Source organism: Ochotona princeps, chromosome 19, assembly GCF_030435755.1.
Source record: "Ochotona princeps isolate mOchPri1 chromosome 19, mOchPri1.hap1, whole genome shotgun sequence".
Taxonomy (NCBI): Eukaryota; Metazoa; Chordata; class Mammalia; order Lagomorpha; family Ochotonidae; genus Ochotona; species Ochotona princeps.
The window spans coordinates 10,342,661-10,366,589 of NC_080850.1; the positions used below are offsets into that span (position 1 = coordinate 10,342,661).

At 37.4% G+C, this 23,929-nt stretch overlaps 1 protein-coding gene across 2 annotated transcripts in view; it reads right to left on the bottom strand.

Annotated features, from left to right (window-relative positions):
- The window catches only part of LOC131482621 (teneurin-2-like), a 468,181-nt gene that overhangs the window by 297,211 nt on the left and 147,041 nt on the right, over nucleotides 1-23,929 (bottom strand). The gene's annotated exons all lie outside the window — the stretch shown is intronic.

The following is a 23,929-nucleotide window of genomic DNA, read 5'->3' on the forward strand; positions in this document are numbered from 1 at the left end:
AGATGCCTGCAAGATGGCATGCCTTCAATTTTATGTCGAATGTCATGATCATTGTTACACCAAGTCTTAGTGCTGTATGTCTCAAATTGCACCAATACATATTTAAGAATTAGCTTCTAACAACACACCTTCTTTGAAAAATGGCAATTATCTGTCACACTCTCTATAGAGTATATCACTAATTCACAGTAAGACACTGGTAACCACTGGATTCTCTCCTCCTCCGGTCAGTGTACATCGGGCAGGGAGTATGTCAAAGGTGACTCTTTACATCCATGTTAGCAATGGTGCCAGCACCCAGGGAAATAAGCGATCGATAAAGGAATGGCAATCACCGAAAACAAACCGTTCTTATCTACAGATTTGGTCAAGTCATTCTCATCTTGGACCCTAGAAGTGCATCTCTAAAGGTCAGGAAGATGAGGCCCTCCTTGCTCAGCATTTTCCAGGTAAGATTTAAGATCCTGTAATGAACTGGACAGAAGCCAGTATGGCTGTGGCTGTCTTGATTCTCTTGTACAGCCACAACTGAAAAGCAGAGTCCCAGATGCCTCCCTCACCAGGTTTAACAGAATTTTCAAATCAGTGTTCAGGTCTATTCAATAATTCTGAAAAAGCTTTCCCTCCTGCACAAACATTCCTGGCTCTCTGAAATAAACATACTAAATGTTAACATTCTGATGTTCCTGTTACACGGCTTGCCAAAATGTAATGGGGAGTGAAGAGTTCAACTAGGTAGATGAGATCACAAGTCATATTTCGGTCACTTACAGGGAAAGCCTTGTTCAAGATTCCTTGGGCTCTCCAAGCCTCGTTTTTTTTCTTATCTATGAAATGGAGTCCCAATGGTTCCTCCCTCCCCAGCACAATATACAATGCATGTTAATCACCATTTCTGACTTCCTTGTTAAGCTACCTTTCCTGTTATGGTATCTGTGTGAAACGATTGCAAGGCAATGACAAGGTTTGAATTTTCTAGTGAAGATAAACTAACAAGATTAGATAGAATTATAAGACCTTAAATAAACTAGCTTTGTTTTCATTTTACTTTTCAAGTTAGTAATCAGTGCCCAGCAAAGCAATAAGGTTCTTTGATTTCCTCCTTAGAAACTCTGCAGCCTTTATTGTCTTTATATTGTACAACTTTAGCACTTAATTATATCCTACCTTGGAGTAATTAGGTGTCCTTATAATCAAGTCTGTTTACTCACTTGCACAGTTCTGATCCTTTAATCTCTATTGAATATTAGTTTGTAATCTTATTAAGAGGTAAAATTTAACAATTTTATTACTAACTAAAAATGCAAGAATATCTTCAAGAAGATGCACCATTGGATTGAATCTGAAAATTACTTTGATAATCAAGGATAGTACAAAATCAGTTAATGCTGAAAGACATAAGTGGCCAAGATTTGTTTGCCTTCCCATGAACCAGCTATGCTGAACTGGACATGTCTCTAACCTTCATGAGACTTACCTCTATCTACAGGAGAACCTGTTCTGGGTGAGGGATGGGGAGGATGGGGCGGCGGTGACTGGTTTATACTACAGATAAGAGCTCTTTGTAATAATAACATGACAAGACAGTTGCCAATTTAGGCAATGCAGAAATGTTACTTGCCTTGTTGTTTTAGAAAGCATTTATTATACATGCCACTAGAACATGAAACAAATGAAAATATGGGCAGTAAAGGTACTATACTTGATGACACAGTGATTCAATCAACAGGCCCCACAGTTCAAACACCTAGGCTTAAGGCTTGACAAAAAGCCGTTAAAGCCATGGGATCCTGGACAGGTTGTAAGCCTCTATCCTGGTTACATTCTTGCTGGGGAGTATGAGGCCAATAATGATTTCCTAACTCAGGGTTGTTCTCAGGGTTATTCATTGAATATGCATAACACAATGACTGGTAAAAAGAAATAGCCAAAGTTAACCCTCATAACTATTTATACTTATTATTTGAAATAGAATTACAGGAGATGCATCAATTTAGAAGATATCAAACCCAACCTCATACTTTGTTATATATATTATGCATGTGCCAAATGAAAAAAGTTTTTTGACCTTTCATTCATGCTTTGAGATACTCTCCTTTTTTTTTTTTTTTAGTGGTGGAGTACAGGGGGAGGGAGAGCTCTGTGGCATAGCAGGTAAAGCTGCCATCTGTGCTCTATTCTAGTCCCAGTTGTTCCACTTCCAATAGAGTTCCCTGCTACTGTTTTGGGGAAAGCATTGGAAAATGGGTATAGTTATTGGGTCCCTGAACCCAAATGGGAGATCTAGAAGAAGATCCTAGCTCCTGGCTTTGGACCACCTCAGATCTACCTCCTGTGGCTATTTGGAATGGGAACCCACAGACGGGAGATATTCTCTGTCCCCCTGCAAACTCCCTGTAATTCTGCCTTTCAAATAAATAAATAAACAAATAAATGTTTATATATAAAGAGCTTTTAGATTGACTGAAATTAAATATACATTAAATGACCAATTAAGCAAACTCCTAATTTATGTTTTTACTGAGACTATATTTTTTATTAAATGGGCACAAGTGAAACTGATATAGACAAACCAATAAGAAGCCAGATAATAGGAATGCAACTTGAAATATTCTGTTATCTGCATTCAAACTACCAGTTCCCTTAATGGAAATTTAGTTTATAGGCCTACAAGAAATATTAACAATTTTTCCCTTTAGAAGTATAAAGAGAATGATATTACAATGTGAGGAATGGGAAATTAGTAAATGCAAATTAATTGACTTCTTTCTAATGAATAAAAATAAAGATCTCACAGACATGAAAATATGAGCATATGAGTTCCGTTCTATTCAGCAAAAGAAAATGAAATAATGAGCTCAAATAAATACAGAAGATTACTCTATTTCTTAGGATGGAAATCTGATAATCAGCTATTTGGACATACAGTGAAGTACACTGATAACACTTGAAGTAACTCTTTGGCCTGGATATATTTAAGCCAGTTAAATAGAAAAACTCACTCATTTACTTGATACACATTTACTTGAGTGGTAACTACATGCCGGTCATCTTCTCAAACTCTCACTGTACATTGTACAATATAGTAGTTACCAGCCACATGCAGCTACCACACATTTAAAACATGGCTAGTCTGAAATGATACATACTGTGAGGATGATTAGGTACTCAGCCTCACAGACTTAGCATACAAATGTAAAACACCTCAATTATATATCATTGCTACTTTGGTTACACACATAAAAGTAAGGTTATGTATAATGTGTTCAGTAATATCTATTAGTGAATTTAATATCATCTGTTTTTTGTAAACTATTTATATGTGCTATTACAAAATTTAAAATCACATAGTAGCTAAAATCACAGGGGGGAATCTTTAAAATATCCATGGAAAATACATATTATCCTTTGGAATTTTCCCACAAATTTTGTGAAACCTTTGCTTTTAAAAGACAGTTCTTCCCTACATGATACTAGCAATGAACAAAGGCATTGTGCCTTTGTATCTGTAATGTGAGTGCTTGGGGGTAGGTACCAATGAGTGAGGGCCTGAGATACTAAGAAAGATGCAGTAAACTATAAATTGTATTCTAAGCCTTGCACATTTTATGTCTGGCAAAATGCACAAGGAATTTCCATCAAAAGTCACAGGACAACAGCATTGCTAATAAATATGAACATCCTAGAACATAATGCTGATTGCAAAGAAATCAGTCCCATCGTGATAATTGTGTAATGCATCTCATTTCTTATAGCATGAGAAGAACGTCTACCCACTGGGGTGTGGCTATAGTCCTCAGATTTGAGTCTAACAAAGAAAAGCTCTCATTTAATTTGCTTTTAATGATAAATTTGTACAGTGGAGCAAAAGAGTAGCCCATTTGAAATTCACTGATACCCCCAAGCTAGCTCACTCTGACGTTAGAGGGAGAGAGCCAGAATTTAAAAAAAAAAAAAAAAAAAAAAAAAAACAAGCCAACCAGAAGACCCCAAAGCCTCCCTCAGGGTCCCAGGACTCACTGTGACAAAAAGACGTGAGAACTGTCAAATCTATGCTAGAGATTAACGAGCAGAACAATGTCTTGGTGGCCTATAAACTTGGTGGCCAAAGAAAACATGAGCAGCCCAGATGCAGTGACAAGGTAAGCCAGGAATACATTGAAAACAGCAAATCTCCATTGTTTCATGTTTTTGTTCTCCCTCTCAAACCACATCTTGCCAAAGAAACCTTTTAATCTTGTTAGATGGAATTTTGGAGTCTTCATTCCTAGAATAGCATTTCAATTAATGTAATTCATCCTCTCACACATAGATTTCTACAATAATCTGTCAAATGTTGGCATGGTTTTGCTTGGAATACATGGCTTCTATCATAAAAATGCAGCAAACCCATCAAAACACAATCGTATTTTCAACATTCAAATACAGGATGTGTGATCCAAAGCTCTGTTCAAAGGTTTAAGAAGAGAAAATAATCTGCAGGAGTTGACAAAGATTCCTTGTGTAATGCCAATTAATTAAGCAATTTTGAAAGGGTCGAATCTTATTTTGCTTAAGGGTTATCTGATACAAAGATTTCTGGAGTTTTATAAAATATGCACTGTTTCCCTGCTCATTTTCTGAACGAATAAATATGAGGCCAATTTTATACGGAATTATTTAAACTTGAACTAATAATTGTGTACTGAATGCCTAGAATAATGTTTGTTGCAGAGGGATATATATATATATATATGCAAAATAAAACATTAAATCAGTCACTAATTATAATTAATTCATAGATAGTTGAGGTTCATTTGCTTCTGCTAAAGTATATAAAACAGTACTCACATGGAGATCTGAAGTGCAATCAAGCAAGTACTAGATCATAGAAGGATTATTTTTATTTATTGAATAGCTTTAGGATACAAAACACCATTTTGAAGACAAATTAGTGTCAATAGAAAGGTGTACGTATCACCAGAAACTGTTAATTCCTTGACTAATATTGCTCTTACTTTGAGGCATATGCATGAGTCCTTCTCATATAACTTGAAATCATTAACACAAAGCAAAAACTTGTCAGGAGACACTGCTTGGGATTTGAGTTGCAATCAAACATTCTCGGACATTGTACTTGTAATTGAAACATATAAGGATGTTTATAAAACTATCATCTCTATTAAACCATGGCTATATGAGCAGGTCACCCAGGGACAAAGACTCTTCTTTGAGTAATAAGTAGAGTTTGACGTTTGTGAATGGAAACTTGCTCATTAACTGATGCCCGAGCCCATTTGCCAGTTTTATAGTGTGGTAATTATCACATATAACCCATGTCCATGAACCAACTAATTGTTGATGTAATTCTCTCAGACCATCACACAGTATGTCTGGAAGATTTACCTAGTTGTCTTCCATATCCCTTCCCCGATGTCAGACAAATGGACTGCTACGGACAACCTGACGCACTACGTTCACAACACCCAGCTCCCCGAGAGAGCAGTCAACAAGGGACCCGGTGTGCATTAAATGTACATCAACTGTTCTCTGTGATGAGAACAAATGGGAAACACAGACTCACCAGAGTACAAACTAACACCACAACATTCCACAAAAATCTGTAACATTTTATAGGAGGCAAAAACAGGGAGCATAAAGAATTTGGTTTCCAAATACATGAACCCTGACTAATGCTGGTATACGATAAATTTTCACAGTGAATATAAAGAATTCTTCATAAAATATACACAGTATCAATCTCTGCACGCAAAAATGTTTGAATTACCTTCAAACTGACTTTATCAGCACTCGGTCAAAAAATTATGATTTACTAATAAACATAATTGATTCCCATTTTGCATTGAATAATTCCCAGTGGACTTGTGTTTACCAGCACATGTTTAGCCTTTAATGTATTTTACTTTTAATCAACTGAATATGATGAACTCATACCTCTTAAACACGACTTACACTTTTCCTCAGTCACACTATGCATTTACACATGTGCTAGTGCACACATATATACTCAGAACCAATTTGTCACATATACTTTGGTACACCAATTCAATACAGACTATTAGAACTGAAAGGAATTTATTCTCTGTTGAATATTTAGAATAAAAAAGTAGAGGGGGCAGAAAAATAGGGAAGTAATATTGGCAACATTTTGAAAATTAAAAAGATCCCATACACCAAATGTCATAGAATTATATTTTGGATTTTCTAAAAGTACAATCATTAAACACACCAAGCTGTTGGAATATTTAAATAAAAGGCTACATTTCAAAAATTTTAATACAAACAATGCTAATTTTAATTGTACAGCTGTCAGATCTAATGGCATCAATAAAACTTAAGGATATGCATTTAAAATCGTTCTCTGAGCTGTAATGCTTACTACAAAAGGTGCTAGTAAAACTAAGGCCACTGTTTCAAAAGTAGAAATAAAATGACCTGATGGTTTACTGTGTTTGTCTCACCAACATGAACTGTATCCTTGAAATCATAAATTCTGTATTGAGTAAATATAACAATACTCTGAACAAGAAATTCACAAGATTATCATATTCAGAACTATTTGTAGAAAATCATTATTAAGTAGCAAACAAATGCCTGCCTCTCTTTCGCTCCCCTCCTCCTAATTAATTAACAGATTGGCACAGACTAAGAACTAAATTTATTTTCAATTAAAATAAGAAGCCCATATGTCATGATAATTTTTTGTTACTATTTCTAATGCATAAAACAAAGGTTTGCTTTTAGCATTGAACATAGTAATCAAAACAAATCCTTGAGTTTTCAGTAACTGCAAGGATACTTCAGGGGTTGTTCTCCTAGCAAGGCACTACCTCAGTGGTTAATCCTATTAAGAACTGAGCCATGCACTGCCACGAAATCCTCTGGGGAATCCGAGGAATGAAAGGCTTACCGCACACTTAGAAGGCAACGACTTTTGTAAAGGGCTCTGTTATATGAGGAACAAAAGAATACCACTTGTGTACTTAAATATCATCTGCTTTTCCTTCCAAAATACTCCATTTTTAAGTAAAGATATGTGATTTAAATGTATTTAGAGTTTAGCTTTTGGCACCACTCTCGTTTCTGAGTAGAAGTGCCATCTGCGGGCCCCATGGCTCACGCATAATGATATGCTTACAAGCTGCTTCCCTTTTCTGCACAATGTACCCTTTTCACTTTAACATACATTTTCCATAAATTTTTGAATAACAAATTGGGCTGTGGAAGTTTGTTGAAACAGGACAAGGGAAATGCCTGAAGGCTAGAAAACGGCGGTTTTAGGTTTTACTAAAGCAATTGCTGCGGTGGAAAATATCCATTCCACCTGCCCAACTCTCCCTCAGCTCCCATCCACCTATCCGAGCTGAGAATCTTCACAACCATAGAGGAAAGTTCTTCGTCATGCGATAAACTAGGCCCGTGCACTAACTTGGGCAAAGAGCCCACATGCCTGCCATCCATTACACCTGCTGGGTGACAAACAGATAAGAGTCATCACGCAGACTCCCAATGTTTGATCTCCTGATATTGCCAGATGTCCCCTATTTTCATTCAAACATAACCACAGTCATTAGTGCGACTCGCCTGGCTGGGATTTAATAGGGGGAAAAAGTTGAATTTTAATCTAAAATCCTAACTATCCAAAGCTTTCATCGTGTGAACATATAAGCTATTAAATATGCTTTAATTTGTATAACTCTCTAGCTATTATAAGAACTGATTTTGTGGTGAAGATGAGAGCTGGTACAGGCAGACAGGTTTTATACTTATTTCAAAAGCAAAGTCTGATATCATGCCTCATTGGGCATCTGAAATTTGAACTTCAACAGCAAAATGTCTGTTAGTTCATCTTTTGTATATTTAAGCCAAATAACAATAACCTTGATTGTTGACTAATTCAAATCGCTTACTGAAAGATTAAGTTGGAACACAAATAGCTAAAGTCAAGGTAGCCATGAAACAAAAACTGAGTTTTACCCTCAGCCCTTGTCTAATAGCACTCATAAAACTGTTAACTGATAAGATCCTACCAGAAAATTAAAAAGGTAACTCACATGGTCAGGTTACATCCCAAATTTCCTGAACACAAGCCTCTAAGGGTGAGGCCCAGGAGTTTTAAACTTCCTTTTTAATCCTTTTGAAATCAATTTGAGTTCATGAACTTAGAGACTCGTGTAACTATGAGAACGTAATTTTGGGGGACTTAGCTTCTTTCTCATTTCGCCTTTTACACTGAAATGATTTGCACTGGCTCTGCTCTGTGCCCGATTCTGAGTACTTATCTTCAAGACACCCAGTCTATCTCTGGAGTCTCAACAAGCGGGCAGCAGAAAAGACTAAACAAGAATCCATGGGAGCGAAAGATAGAGAACTTCCCTGAAATTCCTAATTTCTCCACCAACTGACCACCTCTACAAAATGTGAGAAGAAATCAGAACTCTTTGCATCTATGCTTAGCAGTGGCCCCAGGTTCTTTAGCAGAAAAGGGTTGAACTTACCCAACAGAAGAAAAATCCAAAAGACTGGACTGGACTTCTCTATCTTTCTAGTACTGACGCCGAAATTCACAAGGTTCAATGATACCTCCCACTTTCTTCTAGGTTCTATTGCAGCAGGATTAATAATATTCACACTTCACAGTGGTTGTCATTGAGAAGCAGCTTTGGTCTCTTATCATCCTAATAGTCGTGTGTTCCTTATCAATATAATTGCTATGTAAAGTAATTTTCTATATGTTTAAAACCTGTACTGTCCTTCTTGGAATCAGAGCAGAGAATTTGCCTGTAATTTTCACCTGCCCCTGAAGACCTAGGACAATACTTGGTCTGCAGGAAGTATCCAACACATGAGAATGCAATAATCAATGAATCATAACTACTTTGGCAGATTGATCATCTCTGATCTAAATTTCAAAAACCCAATCTAAATTGTTTGAGGACCCATACAATGCCACACTGGAAAATTCCACATCTTTAAGCCCTGTTTCATAATCAAAAATTATATAAAATGTTGAAAAAATAATCTTCAGGCTACATGTTCATACTAGATATGAGACATGTATGAATTATACGGATGGACTGTAGTCCTCTTTCAAATATCTCACTGTATATGTAAATACTCTAAAGTATGAAAAAAACCCACCAAAATAGAGTATTCTTAATCATTCTGGATAAGGAACAGTCCACTTATTTATAATACTTTGAGTAATTTGTTGTTTGCTTTTGGGGATGTATCTTCATAGACATACTGTATCAGTTTTTCATTTGTAATCCAACCTGATATTTTATGCTTCATTTTGACCTGCCTTGTATCTAACTTTCTTTTTCTAACCATTGGGGATACTTTAATTCACTTCAGCTTCAAACCATTTTTATCTTCAACTCACTTTAAATCTGTCTCTCACAAGAATTTATAAAATATCCCTTTACCTTCCTGGAGAGACAGAAATCCAAGCTTTATTCAAATCGTACATCCCATTACAAAAAAAAAGAAAAAGAAAAAGAAAAAAAACACATGCAGGTGAAACAATCTCTCAATAAACAACCAAAAAAAAAAAAAACCTACTAGAGGAATTGTTTCAAGGTCAAGGCGATAGGAGAGAAAGCCAAACCATTAACTCACAGAGTAAATTGGAATTAAACATTGAAATCACTGCTTTAAGGCTTTTGGTAATGATGGCAAATATTAAATCGGGCTTAAAATTACTCAGTGCTATCAAGCCACTTTTATTTTAGTTTTTGCTCCAGCTGCTGAGCACATCCCTGCAATTTCATTGCAACTACTAATGGAAAGGGAGCTCAGATTCTATTGACAGTTTCATGACAAGTCATACTTCACCTTCCATTGTCCAGTCTTCTTAGCTGTTCATTATCTTGACTGCTGTGCCTACGAGATAATGATACACTCTGCTTCTACCCAAGACTGCAACACATTTTTGCTCCAGGGTTCCTTTTAATTGAAACACACTGTCTGTGTTACTGTTTTGGGTGCAAAAGTAAACACATTTAACGCAAGAATTCAGTTTGTATTTTCTTCACCAATGGGTAGGATGTAAAAGTCACCTCCCTCTACAAGAATGATTGAATGATCCTTTTAAAACAATATTTTTTTTCACCCCTTTCTTTCATTATCATTTTTCACTTCTGTACAGATCTGCTAAACAATTATCTCTGTATGAAAAATGGTGAGGGCCATCCTTACAACTTCTCTGAGGGTCCACAACCCACTCAGGAAGTACTGCAGAACAGTTCATCAACCTTTGAGCTGAAGACTGACCAAAAAAGGCTTTTACCCCAACAAGTGGGTCTAATAAATTGCACCTGCTAAATTATGTGTCCACTGCAAATCGCATTAAGTGACCACCTACTGAGTAGAACAGAGATGGCCAACTTCAAGCTTACTGGGAGCTGAGCATGATCAAAACACTGCCCTTGTTTAGCAGATGTTCTCACAGTTAGAATTCTTTGTATCAAAATTACTGAATTCTTTATACCAACCAGTAAATTGCAAAATACATGAGTACATGTAGTAGGGTTTACTTGGAAAATGGGAGATGGAGGATTTAGAAAAATTACAAAGTCCTTGAGGCAAACAGGAATTAAGAGGGACTAACACTGTTTGTGTGCCTTGGGGAGAAGAATCATGCACCAAAATCAGAAAGAAAATGTTTTTCAACGTAAACATAATGATGAATTAGCATACAAAACTTTAAATTTAAGATTAGTAAATTGTTCCTTAGACATTTAGAGTCATTAAGTCTCACTGAAGTACACTTGTAATGTCTAAACTACTAACCCAGCACTAAAAATGTGGCTACTACAAATTTTAATATAAAATTCAATGTAAAAATACCCCTGGATTTCAAAGCCTCAATGTGATAACAAGCACAAAACATATCTTACTAATAATCTTAATGTTGATACACTGAAATAACATTTTGTCAGATTAAATAACACTTAAATATTATGTATTTCGCTTGCATTTTCTGAATGTGGTTAGTGAAAATTCCAAAATATGTACAGGGTTCAAGTGTTATTCCCTTGGATATCATGTTTTCATGTGAGATTATTTTTATATGTAATAATATTGAGTGGCACATTTGCAAGACAGAGTTAAGAGATTCCTCCTCATCAAAAAGAACCAAGGTAAGATAATACAAATGTTAGAGAGCAAAATATCTCACAATATATGTACAGTGTCCAACAGACACCACTTCCCACAAAATGGTCACATGTATATATTTCTATAGGGAGGTTAGTATACATATATATTTAAAAATGCAAAGTAAAACAAAATATACTCTAAAGTGTCAACTAATTTTCCCCAATCAGCTTTCAATGGTTCCAGAATCCTATGTGTAGTTCATTCTCATCTTTAATAATGAACTCCTTCAGGAAATGATGTATGAGGCTAATGGGAAGAAGTTTATTGCAAAACAGAATTGAGCAAACAACTGAGGTTAAAATTGGGCAAAAAATAATCTGTGAAATCAATGCTACATTTTTCATAGCATGCATTTTTCCACGAACATTTGAAAAGCATTTACAAGCTTAGATATTAAAAGTTGTATACCAAAAAAACCCCCCAAAACACCACAATTCTTAACTACATTATTTTACAAACTTCATGAAGTCTCCTTGCCTGCTTGAACTGTAAGGAATGCTCAGGCCGCAAACTACATCCTGTATCTTTCTTTGAATACTCCACCTACAATACACCGACAGAAATGTTCAGAGGGAAAATGGTCAAGAAAAATACAATACAGTTTCTACTGGCATTTGCTACAAAATGGGATAATGAGTTTATTAGGGTGGGTGTGAACACCATCAGCCTTGTTAACATTTTTCCGTGGGCCAACACACCATGAATTACAAATAGCCAAAATAAATCGGAGATTCTGTAATCAACTTGTCAGGAATTATTACTATTAACATTACTAAACTGTTCATTCAAATTTTTATCTCCATGGGGCTAATATATTTATTGCCATAGTATTTTTTTATGATTAATGATAAGAGAATTCCAATCTTGACTTTCCTTGACACACTGTGTACCAGAAGCTCCCACTTAGATGCTAGGTTATATCAAAGATTTTCAAACTCCCTCAACTTTCTGTGCTCTGAGTGTCTCAGTAATGTTTCATGGTGCCCTCAAGGCAGTTTCGATTATTAAACATTTAGTTAGAAGCAACTTAACAGTATTATAAACTGATGTTCCTGGATTTTCCTTGAATACTCATCATTTGTTGCAGACTTTAACTGAGTCTGCTGAATGATATTTACTTCAGCGCCACAGTTTAAGATCTCTAGGATTAGTGGAGTTGTAAGTGGTTTAAAAGATAACATTATGTACTATCTAAGGGCCAGAATAATCATAGCAACAATTGCTACTGAAGGTTTTGCTTGTTTTAATACACTTTAGTTACCAGATCTCATGAAAGTCATTCTGATTTAAAGCCTGGAAAACTACTCCCAGACTGCCATTTGACATAGATGGAGATTAAATGAAGCTACTGGATAGTATGTCCATCAAGAGGTATTTACAGTAGGCCCCTGATATGCCCTGGTATTCACTCTCAAAAAGTGTGCATCCTATAGTCCATCTTAATTTCATGGATCCTCATAATTTTCTAAGAGACACTGCCCACAGGACCCAGGCAGTAAGACCAAATGACTGCTGGTTCAGTTTTTTCTTTATTCGCCTGATTTTCATTCAGCTTATTGTTTAAAAGTCTGCAATGACTGAAAAGCTTTGTGAAATGATGGCCATATATTAATTTAACAAAAATGTTGATGTCATTTTAAGGACACAGAACATGGTAGAAACTGAAACAATGATAATTAAACATTGAAAACAGATGATTTCTTTCTATTTTTTGGATTACCATGTAAGGACTGTTGAAGCTATCACATTGTCCTTCTATGTCAAAAGCTGAACAAACTGAATTTATGGCAAGGCAACGCTTTTGTAGACCCTAGACCCACCAAAGGAGGCAGGGCAGGGAGTAAGCTTCTGCCCCCACTCCTTCGAAATGTGAAGACAGGAAAACAGACACAACTTCCAAGAGCAGAACTCACAAGGAGAAGCTTCGGTGGAATTAGTGCTGGGAACCGGTGCAGCTCCAGGAGGCACAACTCCAGAGGGACCCCGTCTCAGGAGGCCTCTCTCACTTCTCTACGTTCTTCAGTAGGTCTGCCCAGTCCTCACAGAAAAATCTTATGCTCTAGTAGCAAAAGGAAGGCTTCTGAAATCCACAGGTTATTCTGTTCTTCCCAACAAGGTTTTCCATCAGGAGAGGCTATTTTACCTGTATCACCTGTGCAGGAGTTGTCAGAACTTACCCTGCCAATGCGAAGAGCAATCCCTGCAGTTCCCTCAAACCTTCCAGGTAAGGAAAGGGGACAAACCAAGTATTCAACCTCCTGCAGCCATTCTACCATGACCTAAGCAAGACAACTGTGGTTTTGGAAAAGTTTACAATTAAAGTTCACTAAGACTTAATCCAAGAATGATTAAACATTTTTCCAAGACCTTACTACTCCATTACGAAAGCCCTACTTAGCAGAGTTCTTTTCACAAAGGATACCTCGTCCATGTGGAAACAGAAAACTGTTACAGCTTAATAACATGAAAGCCACAACAACAAATCCACCACCTGAAAAGACTGAAGAGCAGCTGTAGCAGAGATTGACATGGAAAGAACATCAGAATGATCAGGTCAGGGATTTTGAAATAATATGATTAATATGCTGAGGGGACTAACTAGAGGAAGCAGACAGAATGGAAGAACAGATGGATAACATTAAGCAGACAGAAAAACAAATTTTAAGAAAGAATCAAAGAGAAAAAAAAAACCCTAGAGATGTAAACACTGTATCAGAAATGAAGAATGCTACTGTTAGGCAGTTTAGCAGACTGGACAAAGCTGAGGAAAAAATATGTGAATTTCAGAACATCACAATAAAATTTTGCAGAAATAAAAAGCAGTGAAAACAAAAATAGGTGGATGTGTGAAGGCACAGAATATTCAAGAATTATGGGACAAAAGATGTAACACGTTGATAGAAAGACCATAAGGAGAAGAAAGAAAACTTACAAGCAATATCTCAAGTAACAAATGATTTAAAATTTCCATAAATTAAAGTCAGACACCAAACGACAGGTTCACAAAGCTGTTAGAACCCCAAGTAAATGAGTGCAAGGCAAAACAAACAGAAATTACAGGGAGGCAAACATTCAATGTTCAGAAATCAAGGATAGATTTTTAAAAAAATTATGGAATAAGACAGATTTGCTTAAACCCTTACCTACAGGGGGAGGCATGATAGCTCAACTGGCTAATCTTGCACATTGCAGCACTAGCATCCAATGTGGGTATTGGTTCCTGTCCCAGTTGCTCCGCTTCCCACCAAGTTCCTTGCTAATGGCCTGGGAAAGCAGTGAAAAGATGGCCCAAACCCACGGGGTCCTGCACCCATGTGGGAGACCCAGACACAGCTCCTGGTTCCTGGCTTCAAACAGGCTTAGCTCTGTTTACTGCAGCCATTTGGGGAGTGAACCTCAAATGGAAGATCTTTGAATTTATCTCTCCTCTCTGTAAATTTCCCTTTCCAATAAAAATAAATCTTAAAAACAAATCTTACCTAGAGAGAGGCAAAGGCAAGACTTACTCCTGACCTCCCTAGAAGCTGCATGATCAAGTTGAGATGGGAGGTGAGGAGCTGTGATACAGCAAGTTAAGCTGACACTTGAGACTGTCACATCCCATACTACAAAGTGCCAGTTTGTATTCTGTGTTATTCCACTTTAGCTCCATCTCCCATCCAGTATCCCTGGCAAGATGTAATGATGACTCCATCGCTTAGGACCCTGCCACAAACATGGGGGACCTGGGTGAAATTCTTGGTCCTTGGTTTGAGCCCAGCTCAGGCTTTTGCTACCACTGGCACAGAGAACCAGCACATGGAAAAGCTTATGTTCTCTCACCATCTCTCAATCTCTGTCTCTTGGTCACTTGTCTTCTCAATTAAGAAAATTTAAAAAAACAATAAAGGGTCTAGCTTGGTAGCCTAGTGGCTAAAGTCCTTGCCTTGCATGCACCAAGATCCCAATTGGGCACCAGTTCTAATCCTGGAGGCCCCACTTCACATTAAGCTCCCTGCTTGTGGCCTGGGAAAGAAGTAGTGAATGGCCCAGAGCTTTGGTCCCCTGCACAGCACCTGCAATGGAGACCCAGAAGAGGCTCTGGGCGCCTGGCTTCAGATCAGCTCAGCTCTAGCTGTGGTGGCCGCTTGGGGAATGAGTCATGGGACTGACGATCTTCCTGTCTCTCTTCCTTTCTGTATATTTCACTTTCCAAAGAATAAATAAATAAAAAATATGAAGCAAAAGGAGGGAAACATATAGACTTATGAGATGAAGAGACAAACATCTGTCAACGTTCAATTTGATACCTAGTGAGACCGACCCTCAAAGTGAAGCAGAAATAAGACTAAATGAAATAAACATTGAAGAAAAGTGCTGTAGGCAGTCCTGCCTTGCAAAAAAAAAAAATAATAAATAAAAGTTAAACGGGGCCCAGCGCGATAGCATAGTGGTTAAAGTCCTCCCCTTGCATGCACTGGGATCCCATATGGGTGCTGGTTCTAATCCTGGGGCCCTGCTTCCCATCCAGCTTCCTGCTTGTGGCCTGGGAAAGCAGTTGAGGTCAGCCCAAAGCTTTGGGACCCTGCACCCATGTGGGAGACCCAGAAGAGCTCCTGGCTCCTGGCTTCGGATTGGCTCAGCTCCAGCCAATGCGATCACTTGGGGAGTGAACCATCAGAAGGAAGATCCTCCCCTCTGTCTCTCTTCCTCTCTGTATAGCTGCCTTTCCAATGAAAACAAAATAAATCTTTAAAAAAAGTTAAACGAGTATCTTCAGAGATAACAAAAATGATACAAATTATAAAATAAGTATATCATGTGCATACATACATGTAAGTATCCATTTTGGTTATTAATATAATGTATTTATAAGGCTTGTTAAGCATTATAGTGTTATTTGGAAGTGAATTTAGGTTAGCTGTAGAAGTGCCTCACAAACTCTAAGACAATCAGCCCAAAAAATCAAGAAGAAGTGCAACGGGTCTCTGCTCATGAAGGGAAGAATGAACCAGATACAATGCCCAGGTAAAACCACAAGGAACAGAAGAGCGGGGAAAATAAGAAATAAAAACAAGAACCATGGGCACCAAATGAAGACGAGTAGCTATGGCAGATGTTAATTACTATGTCAATAATCACTTTAAAAGCTAATGAGCAAGATAGACCTTTTCCAAATGACTGCCAGAGTGGATCAGCAATGGGTACATTCAGCAAGAGCAAAGCGTGAACGCTGCAGTCAGACTCAGTGCTTCCTCAATCACCTGCACATGGCTGACATCTCTAAAACAGTTCTCCCAACCGAAATGTTTAGTCTCCTCAGTTCACAAGGAACATTCACCAAAATAAACCGCATCCTGTGCCATAAAACCTTAACATATTCAAAAGATCAGAAATCATTGTATACCGTCTCAATCCACAATAAAAATAATCTAGAAACTAATAAAAGAAAAATAGAAAATTTCATCTTACTTAGAGTTTTAGCAATATACCTCTAACATATTAGTCAAAACACACACAAACACCTAAATTTCTTTAAACCAAATATAGATGAGGAAACAATTTAGACAATCTTGGTGGATTCAGCCAAAGCAGTGCTCATTGGAAAATGAATAGCAACGAGTCATCTTGGTTTACACTTCAGGAAATTATTACAGGAGGGAAAACTGTGTCCCAAACAGGCTAAATATGGGAATTGTCTAGATTACAGCAGAAATTACTGAACTGGGAGGCAGATTACAAAAGGAAAAAATCAACAAAATGAAAATGGACTAAAAACATTCAATAAAATCAATAAGCCTCTTACATATTAACAGAAAAGAAGATACAAATGAATAAAATCCGAAGCAAAATAAAGGGTATCACATCGATTAAATGACTACTAAAAAGATAATGAAGGAATATTACGACCAACCAAATAGCTCTGCTTACAGATTTGATAACTTAGATGAACTGAACTACTTCTTACAAAGACACAATCTTACCAGAACTAACATAAGAAAAAATAAACAATCTGAATATGCCTACATCTATATAAAGCGTTGAATTAATAACTAATAACTTTTCAAACAGCACCAGGTCCAGATGGTTTCATTGGTGACTTCTACCAAACATGTAAGATTGAAATTCCAATTCTTTACCATTTCTTCCAGAAGACAGATGGATGGGGATTAATTTTTAACTCTTTTATGAGACAAACATTACCCTCGCCAAAAACATTACAAGTATCACAGGAATCCAAAGGCATTAGGAGAAAACTACAGATCAATATGAACACAGATGCAAAAAGTCATGAATAAAATGTTAGCAAATCAAATCTAAAAATGTGCAGAAGTTATATACCTGAATTAAGCAAGATATGCTCCAGGGATGTAAGACTGATTCGGAAGTAGAAATTCAGTTAATCTATCACAGGAACAGAATAAGAAAAATGATGAAATGATATCAATAAGTGAAGACAAAGAATTTGATGAAATGTAATGCCAAGTCAGTTAAAAAAAAAAAACTCTTTTCACACTAGTAGAATAGGAAATATTCAACTTAATTTTAAAAATATAAGAGAATCATTAATTAACACTTTACTAAATGATGGTAACATTGAAGCTTTCCTGACAAGCTCAAGGGCAAGGCAAGGATGTTCGCTCTCACCAGTGCTCTTGGCCCACACGCTGCAAGCCCCAACACAGTAACAGTAGAAAAATCAACAGCAAGGAATATTTTGGGAAGGAAAGAAAAGAGAGAGAGAGAGAGAGAGAGAGAGAGAAATACATTTTGTCACATATGGCATGATTTTCTACATACGAAACCTTAAAGAATCCAGAAAATTCTGGAACTAATAAGCAATTCCAGCAAAGTAGATGGCTAATATCAACAAGACATTTACTTTCATATAAAGTAGTAGTGAGCAACTAGAATGTGAGACTAAAAATTTACGATAAGTTACAACACCATTCACAAAAACTAAATGCTGAGATATGAAACTTACTTAAATACATACAGAATCTACATGGAGGAGTTGACAGCTCAGCCCCTAACCGTTGTAGCATTCGGGGAGTGAGTTAGAGGATGGAGAACATTTTCTGTTTCTCTGTAAAATCTTTCAAATAAAGATTAATAATTCTTCAAAAAAGACTCATTGCGTAAGGGATTGTTATCCAAATTACAAAGATGTTAAAAATAACTGAGAAAATGAACTAAAAAACAGTCTGAAGGTCTGAAGAAAACTCACCAACTATCATATACAATTGGTAAGTAACTACATGAAAAGATGTTCACTTCATATGCCACCAAGAAATAGTTTATTCAAACAAAGAGTACTTTTACAAGGGCAAAATCTAAAATAGGGACAATAGCAAATGTTGGTGAGCAGGAAATTTGTCTCTCTTTTTAAAAATGATCTAATTTTTACAGAGTTCAAAAAAAGGAGTTACAGAGTGACAGAGGGAGACGGAGAGACACAGAGATCCTCCATCCTCTGGTTCACTTCCCAAGTTGCCTCAAGGGACAGAGCGGGACAAATACGAAGCCAGCAGCTTCTGCTTGGTCTCCACGGCATAATGATTTTGGGCACACAGTGTCCTACATGATAGTCACAAAGCCAGATATACTTTGTCACTCAATTTTTCAAAACCCACAGAATGCATATCTTCAAGAGTGCACCCAAGTGCAAACTTTGGTTGGTCGCAAACATGGCAATGTAGATTGATGTGTTACAACAATCAATCTGCTCTGGAGGAGAATGTTAACAGTAGAAGAGATTTTCGTGGTGGAGAAGATAGTATATAGGAATGCTCTATACCTTGGCCAATTTAACTGGACCTAAAATTCTCAAAATAAAGGCTATTCATGAAAAGGTAATGCATCTCTCATATATACCAGGTCTATGTGCAGGAATACCTAGGGTTATGCACTCACCTGTACAAAATGAGAAGATGCTTCACAGCACAAAATCAATGTTCTATTTGTAAAGTGGATTGAAAAGTATATAGTTTAAAATAATTAGGAGCTTTTAATGGTGCAAGAGTTCATGCTTAGGAATAGACATAATCTTTACAGATGATATTTTGGGGGTTATAACGAGTTTAAATTGAAGCAATAAATAAAACTGACTCAGAGGCAGTTTCTTTAATCAGCAGATACAAACAGCTGCTCCACTAGTGAATCTGTTCATTCCACAAATATTGATTAAGCTCCCAGTCAGCAGCAGACACTGTGTAAGTACTTCAGGAGATGAGTTAAGTGGATAGTCTTTTTAAAAGAAGCTGGGAAGTTAATACAGAGTTAACAAAGTTAGTACACATTAATCCCATGTGTATGAGACAAAAAATCCTTGTAACTCCAAGTATAATGTGTCACATAAGAAAAGGAAAAAAAAACATATTGAAGAAAGCCTAAATGGGAAAAAATACAACTATACAGGAAACAGGCAGCATAGAGACATATCCTAAAAGATTAAGAAAAGTTCTCTAGGTGAAGGGCCAAGGCAACAAAGACTTGTAGCAGACAGACCAGCACGAGGCAAAAGCAGTGGACTGATGGGTCTGTCCAGAGGATTGGGATTTGCAAGAGATGCCCAGCAGGCCAATTAAAGCAAGTGAAGCCACACAGGAGACTGTAAATGGTGGTTTGAACCAGGTTCAGTCAACACGGAAGCAGGAGTTGGGCAATTTTAAGCAATCAGGGACTCTCACTTTATTGATCAAACTTTGGACAGGAAATGAGAGGGGGTAAGGAAGCAAATAAAAAAAAAAGAGAGAAGTCTTGAGGAGTGCCAAGGAGAATAAAATAGTGTATATGTATAAATGTTAGAAAATCCCTATTTTTACTTACAATGTAAACTTCACAAAAGCAGTAATCCTGACACAGCTTACTATCTTGAAGCATGACAGTCCAGTAACCCAATCCATTCAAATAATTCAAATGACTTACCACAGTCTATCTTCTCTAAGGGAAAAAGGAACATGATTTTAGTAATACACTGCTTTTGCAATATGTTCTTCAAGAGCAACATATTTGGTATCTTACCCACAACATTGCTCTTACAAAGGACCCTTTAAAATAAAATCTCACCAAATCCTATCTGTGAGTGAAATGATGTTAAATTCCAGCTCAGCTTTGAGCATAATTAAGTACCCATAACACCATAAAAATTTTATTAAATTACAGTGTTGGGAATGAAATGTAAATTTGTCTTTGAATATGATGTTGGCATTTCAACCTTTTTTGCAGCTTGAATATCATTAATGGTAAAAGTTCAGGGAATAAGGAAAGCTGAAGTATTGGATAAAATCCAAGGTGTCACATCATCATAAACGATAGTGCAATTACATTTGTGAGGTATTCTCCATCCCGCCTACACTATTTTCTAAGTAGTCATTATTGATATAGTTTGTGGTTCTTAAACCACAAGATTGGGCTAAAAAGGCAAAAATACCATGTTCAAATGAGCTTCATGTGTTGTCATTACATTCAGAGAACATAAAAAGCTTTACCTGCCAGTAGTTCATGTCACAAAATGTAAAAAGTGTATTATAAGCAACAGATTTCTATTGAAATTTAAGTGCACAAAAACACCTGTTGGTTAAGACACCCGTGTTCCATGAAGGAGCGCTTGGGTTTGATTCTTCTCTGTGGCTTCTAACTAATGCGGACCCATAGCAGGCAGCATGTGGTGGCTCAAGTTTCTGAGTCCTTACAATGAGATGGGAGACCTAGATTCTGTTCCCATCTCCAACTTTGATCCAGACAAATTCTAGCCAGCAATTTCTCTCTCTCCCCCTCTATTCAATAAACTAAAAGTAATAAAATAAATATTAGACCCACAATAAATAACACAAGAAGGAGACCCACATTAAAAATCAAAGGGCCATCAGAAAAATATAGACAGGGCAGAGGTTGTAGCAATGCAAGATAAACCATTTTAAATACTGGCAGAGCTCTGACTGGGATCCTGGCTAGACTGTTTCCCATCCAGCCTTCTGGTCATGCCCTTGAGAAGGCAGGACAGAATGGTCTGAATGTTTAGCCCAATGCCACCCACACAGGAGACAAAGAATGAGTTGCTGGCTCCTGGCTCCTGGCTCCTGGCCCCTGGCCCCTGGCCCCTGGCTCCTGGCCCCTGGCTCCTGGCTCCTGGCTCCTGGCCCCTGGCCCCTGGCCCCTGGCTCCTGGCTCCTGGCTCCTGGTATTGGCCTGGTCTGGCCCTGACAGTGTATACATTTGGGCAGTAAAGCAGTGGATAGAAGACAATCTCTCTCTCTCTCTTTTTCTCTCTCTGTGTTTGTGCCTGTCAAATATAAAACAAAATTCTTTAAAAAGAATAAAGATTTTTTTTCTTGACACATGGGGACTAGAGAAATTTAAATGAGTTGGAAACTAAAAGTAAATACTGATTTGATTAGCAATATGGCATGGAGATGGGGAAAAAAAATCAAGAAATTCAACCATTTAAAGTGCATAGTTGACTACCTGGGATTTCAAGAAAACTTACTTTGTTTGAGAATAGTCTACCGTAACACAGAAATCTTTTCAGAAAAGGAAAAGGCTGATTTCATTTCAGCAAACCTGCCTTGCACCAAATGTAAGAAGCTGTCACTGGAAATATTTTTAGGGACAACATCTGTCTAGACTATGCTGAGAGCAAGGGGAAGTTTCTGTCACCTTCTCCAATTCCTGCAGCTCTGACCCATAGAGATTATAAATGAAATTTCTCATTTTGTTTCACATCAGAGTCTTGTGTGAGGCAAGGTACTGAAAAGCTCTATAGTCACAATAGCCAAAGCAGGACTCAAGCTGATGTCCTAGTAAATGTGATACACATTCCAAGCTTTTTTTCCCCAACCCACCATTTGTTCCAAATGATAAAATCACAGCCTCCAGGAAAATCACACCTTAAAAAAACTGTTTGTCTTGGCTGTTCTGTTTAGAGAAGTTGAGTTTTCCTGGAAAGCTAACATTCCTTGTCAGAGAGGAAATAAAAATAAATGTAGCACAGGCAAAGATGGCATTTGAATCCAAACAAAAGTTTGCCTTTTGCTTTTTCTTTTCATTTTTCCCCCGATCATACAAACTGATGTGCTAAGAGAAACAGTCCCAGTTCAGCTCTCCATAAGCCCTTTAAAGTAGTTCTCATATATAGTCTCTCATAGGAAGGTTTGCTTGCAAAATCTTGCCAAAAGGGAACAGATACACCATCTGAAAACTCTGCATTGGTTAGAGGAAACGTATCCATTGAGAGGCCACAAGAGGAAACTGCCACTGGCTTATTGATTGCATTATTCCGAGGAAGACTGAAGTAGCATGAAGTCTCATGAGCTGAAACCACCTTCAGGCTGAGTAACTCCTACCTACAGGACTTACAAACATTAACATGAGATAGATGGCTTACCTGCTAACCCTTGTCCGATTAATAGTCGCAGACTACCTTGCTGTGTCTATCCATTTTGCATGCATCCTGGAACTGGAGAAAGCTGTACTGTTTACTAAGGGCAGTGATTTCTAATCCTCCAGGAGGATGGCCTGTGCATATGGATCATGGGGAGAGTCTCCGGTGACCGAGCTGTTGGATTCCGGGCAGCAGCCCCTTTCTAGACTGGACTCGTGCCATAGCCTCAGCAATAGTCTATCTAGGGTAGTCTGGCCTTGACATCATGCATTGTTCACAAGGTAACCTTTTACTTTAGTGTTGAAACTCCACAGTGATTTTTCATTGTCTCCTAGATGGAATCTAAAATCCTTACTAAAGGAAATGATGAGACATTATTCCAAATTTACTGCTTAAATATGCTAGTTACTTCAGGCTGAGGGCATTTGGAGAGGGACCAACTCTCTGAACTTCCTTTATCTGTGGAAAGACGTGCTGATCTTAAAAAAAATTCACTTGTCATGCATTCCTTACCAAACAGTCCCCTCAACCAGGAGAGCTTAACTTGCATCCCAAGAGAAGGGACTAGAAAATCAGGGGAGACTCATTCTTCTGAGGGTTTTGCCAGAACACTTCAATGCCCCAACAACTTGAATTCATCACGCAATACTCCCCAAGATGCCCTAAGCTCCTTTTGATCTCTGTAGCTCTGGAGGCAAAGTAAACTTAAATCATATGAAACTTATTCCAATCTCATATTTTCTGGCATTCCTGTACGTATGTGCACAATTAAATAAAGGTTTCTCCTGTTACTCTGTCTCCTGCCAGTTATTACAAAGAGTTTATTATCAACTGACAGAGAGCAGAGGGAAGAGTTTCTACCCACACTACAATAAGGAAGCTCAAGTTGTAATGGGTGTCTTCTGCCGCATTCTTTCTACCCTCCAAATTCTTAAGTTCCAGCCACTGTGGTTTCTACCATTTGGTTCTATAACACTAGGTACCTTCACATATACTATGCCCTCTACATCACAACCCTTCTTCACCTTCAGTACTGACAGCTTTAATTTATTTTCATTGTATCTAGTGCTCACTAATAATTTGACACAACAGATTTAAGTACATTATCCATTTTCTCTCAAATTATAACTACGTCCCCATGGGCTATCTATCATAATACCTGGCATGATGGAGACACTAAAACAAAAAATATTTTGAAGGAATAAATGATGGAAACGGAATTCACCCTGATGCTTGGCTAAAACCCAGTTGTCACGAAAGTGTTCACTATACTGAAACCCAAATATGAGCAAACACTGTGCAATTAGGAGTATACAGCCTATGTTTTAAGGGCTTGATAAGTATTCAATAAACAGTAATAGCTACCATTATTGGTTACATTACACAAGCATTTTTGTTTTTTAG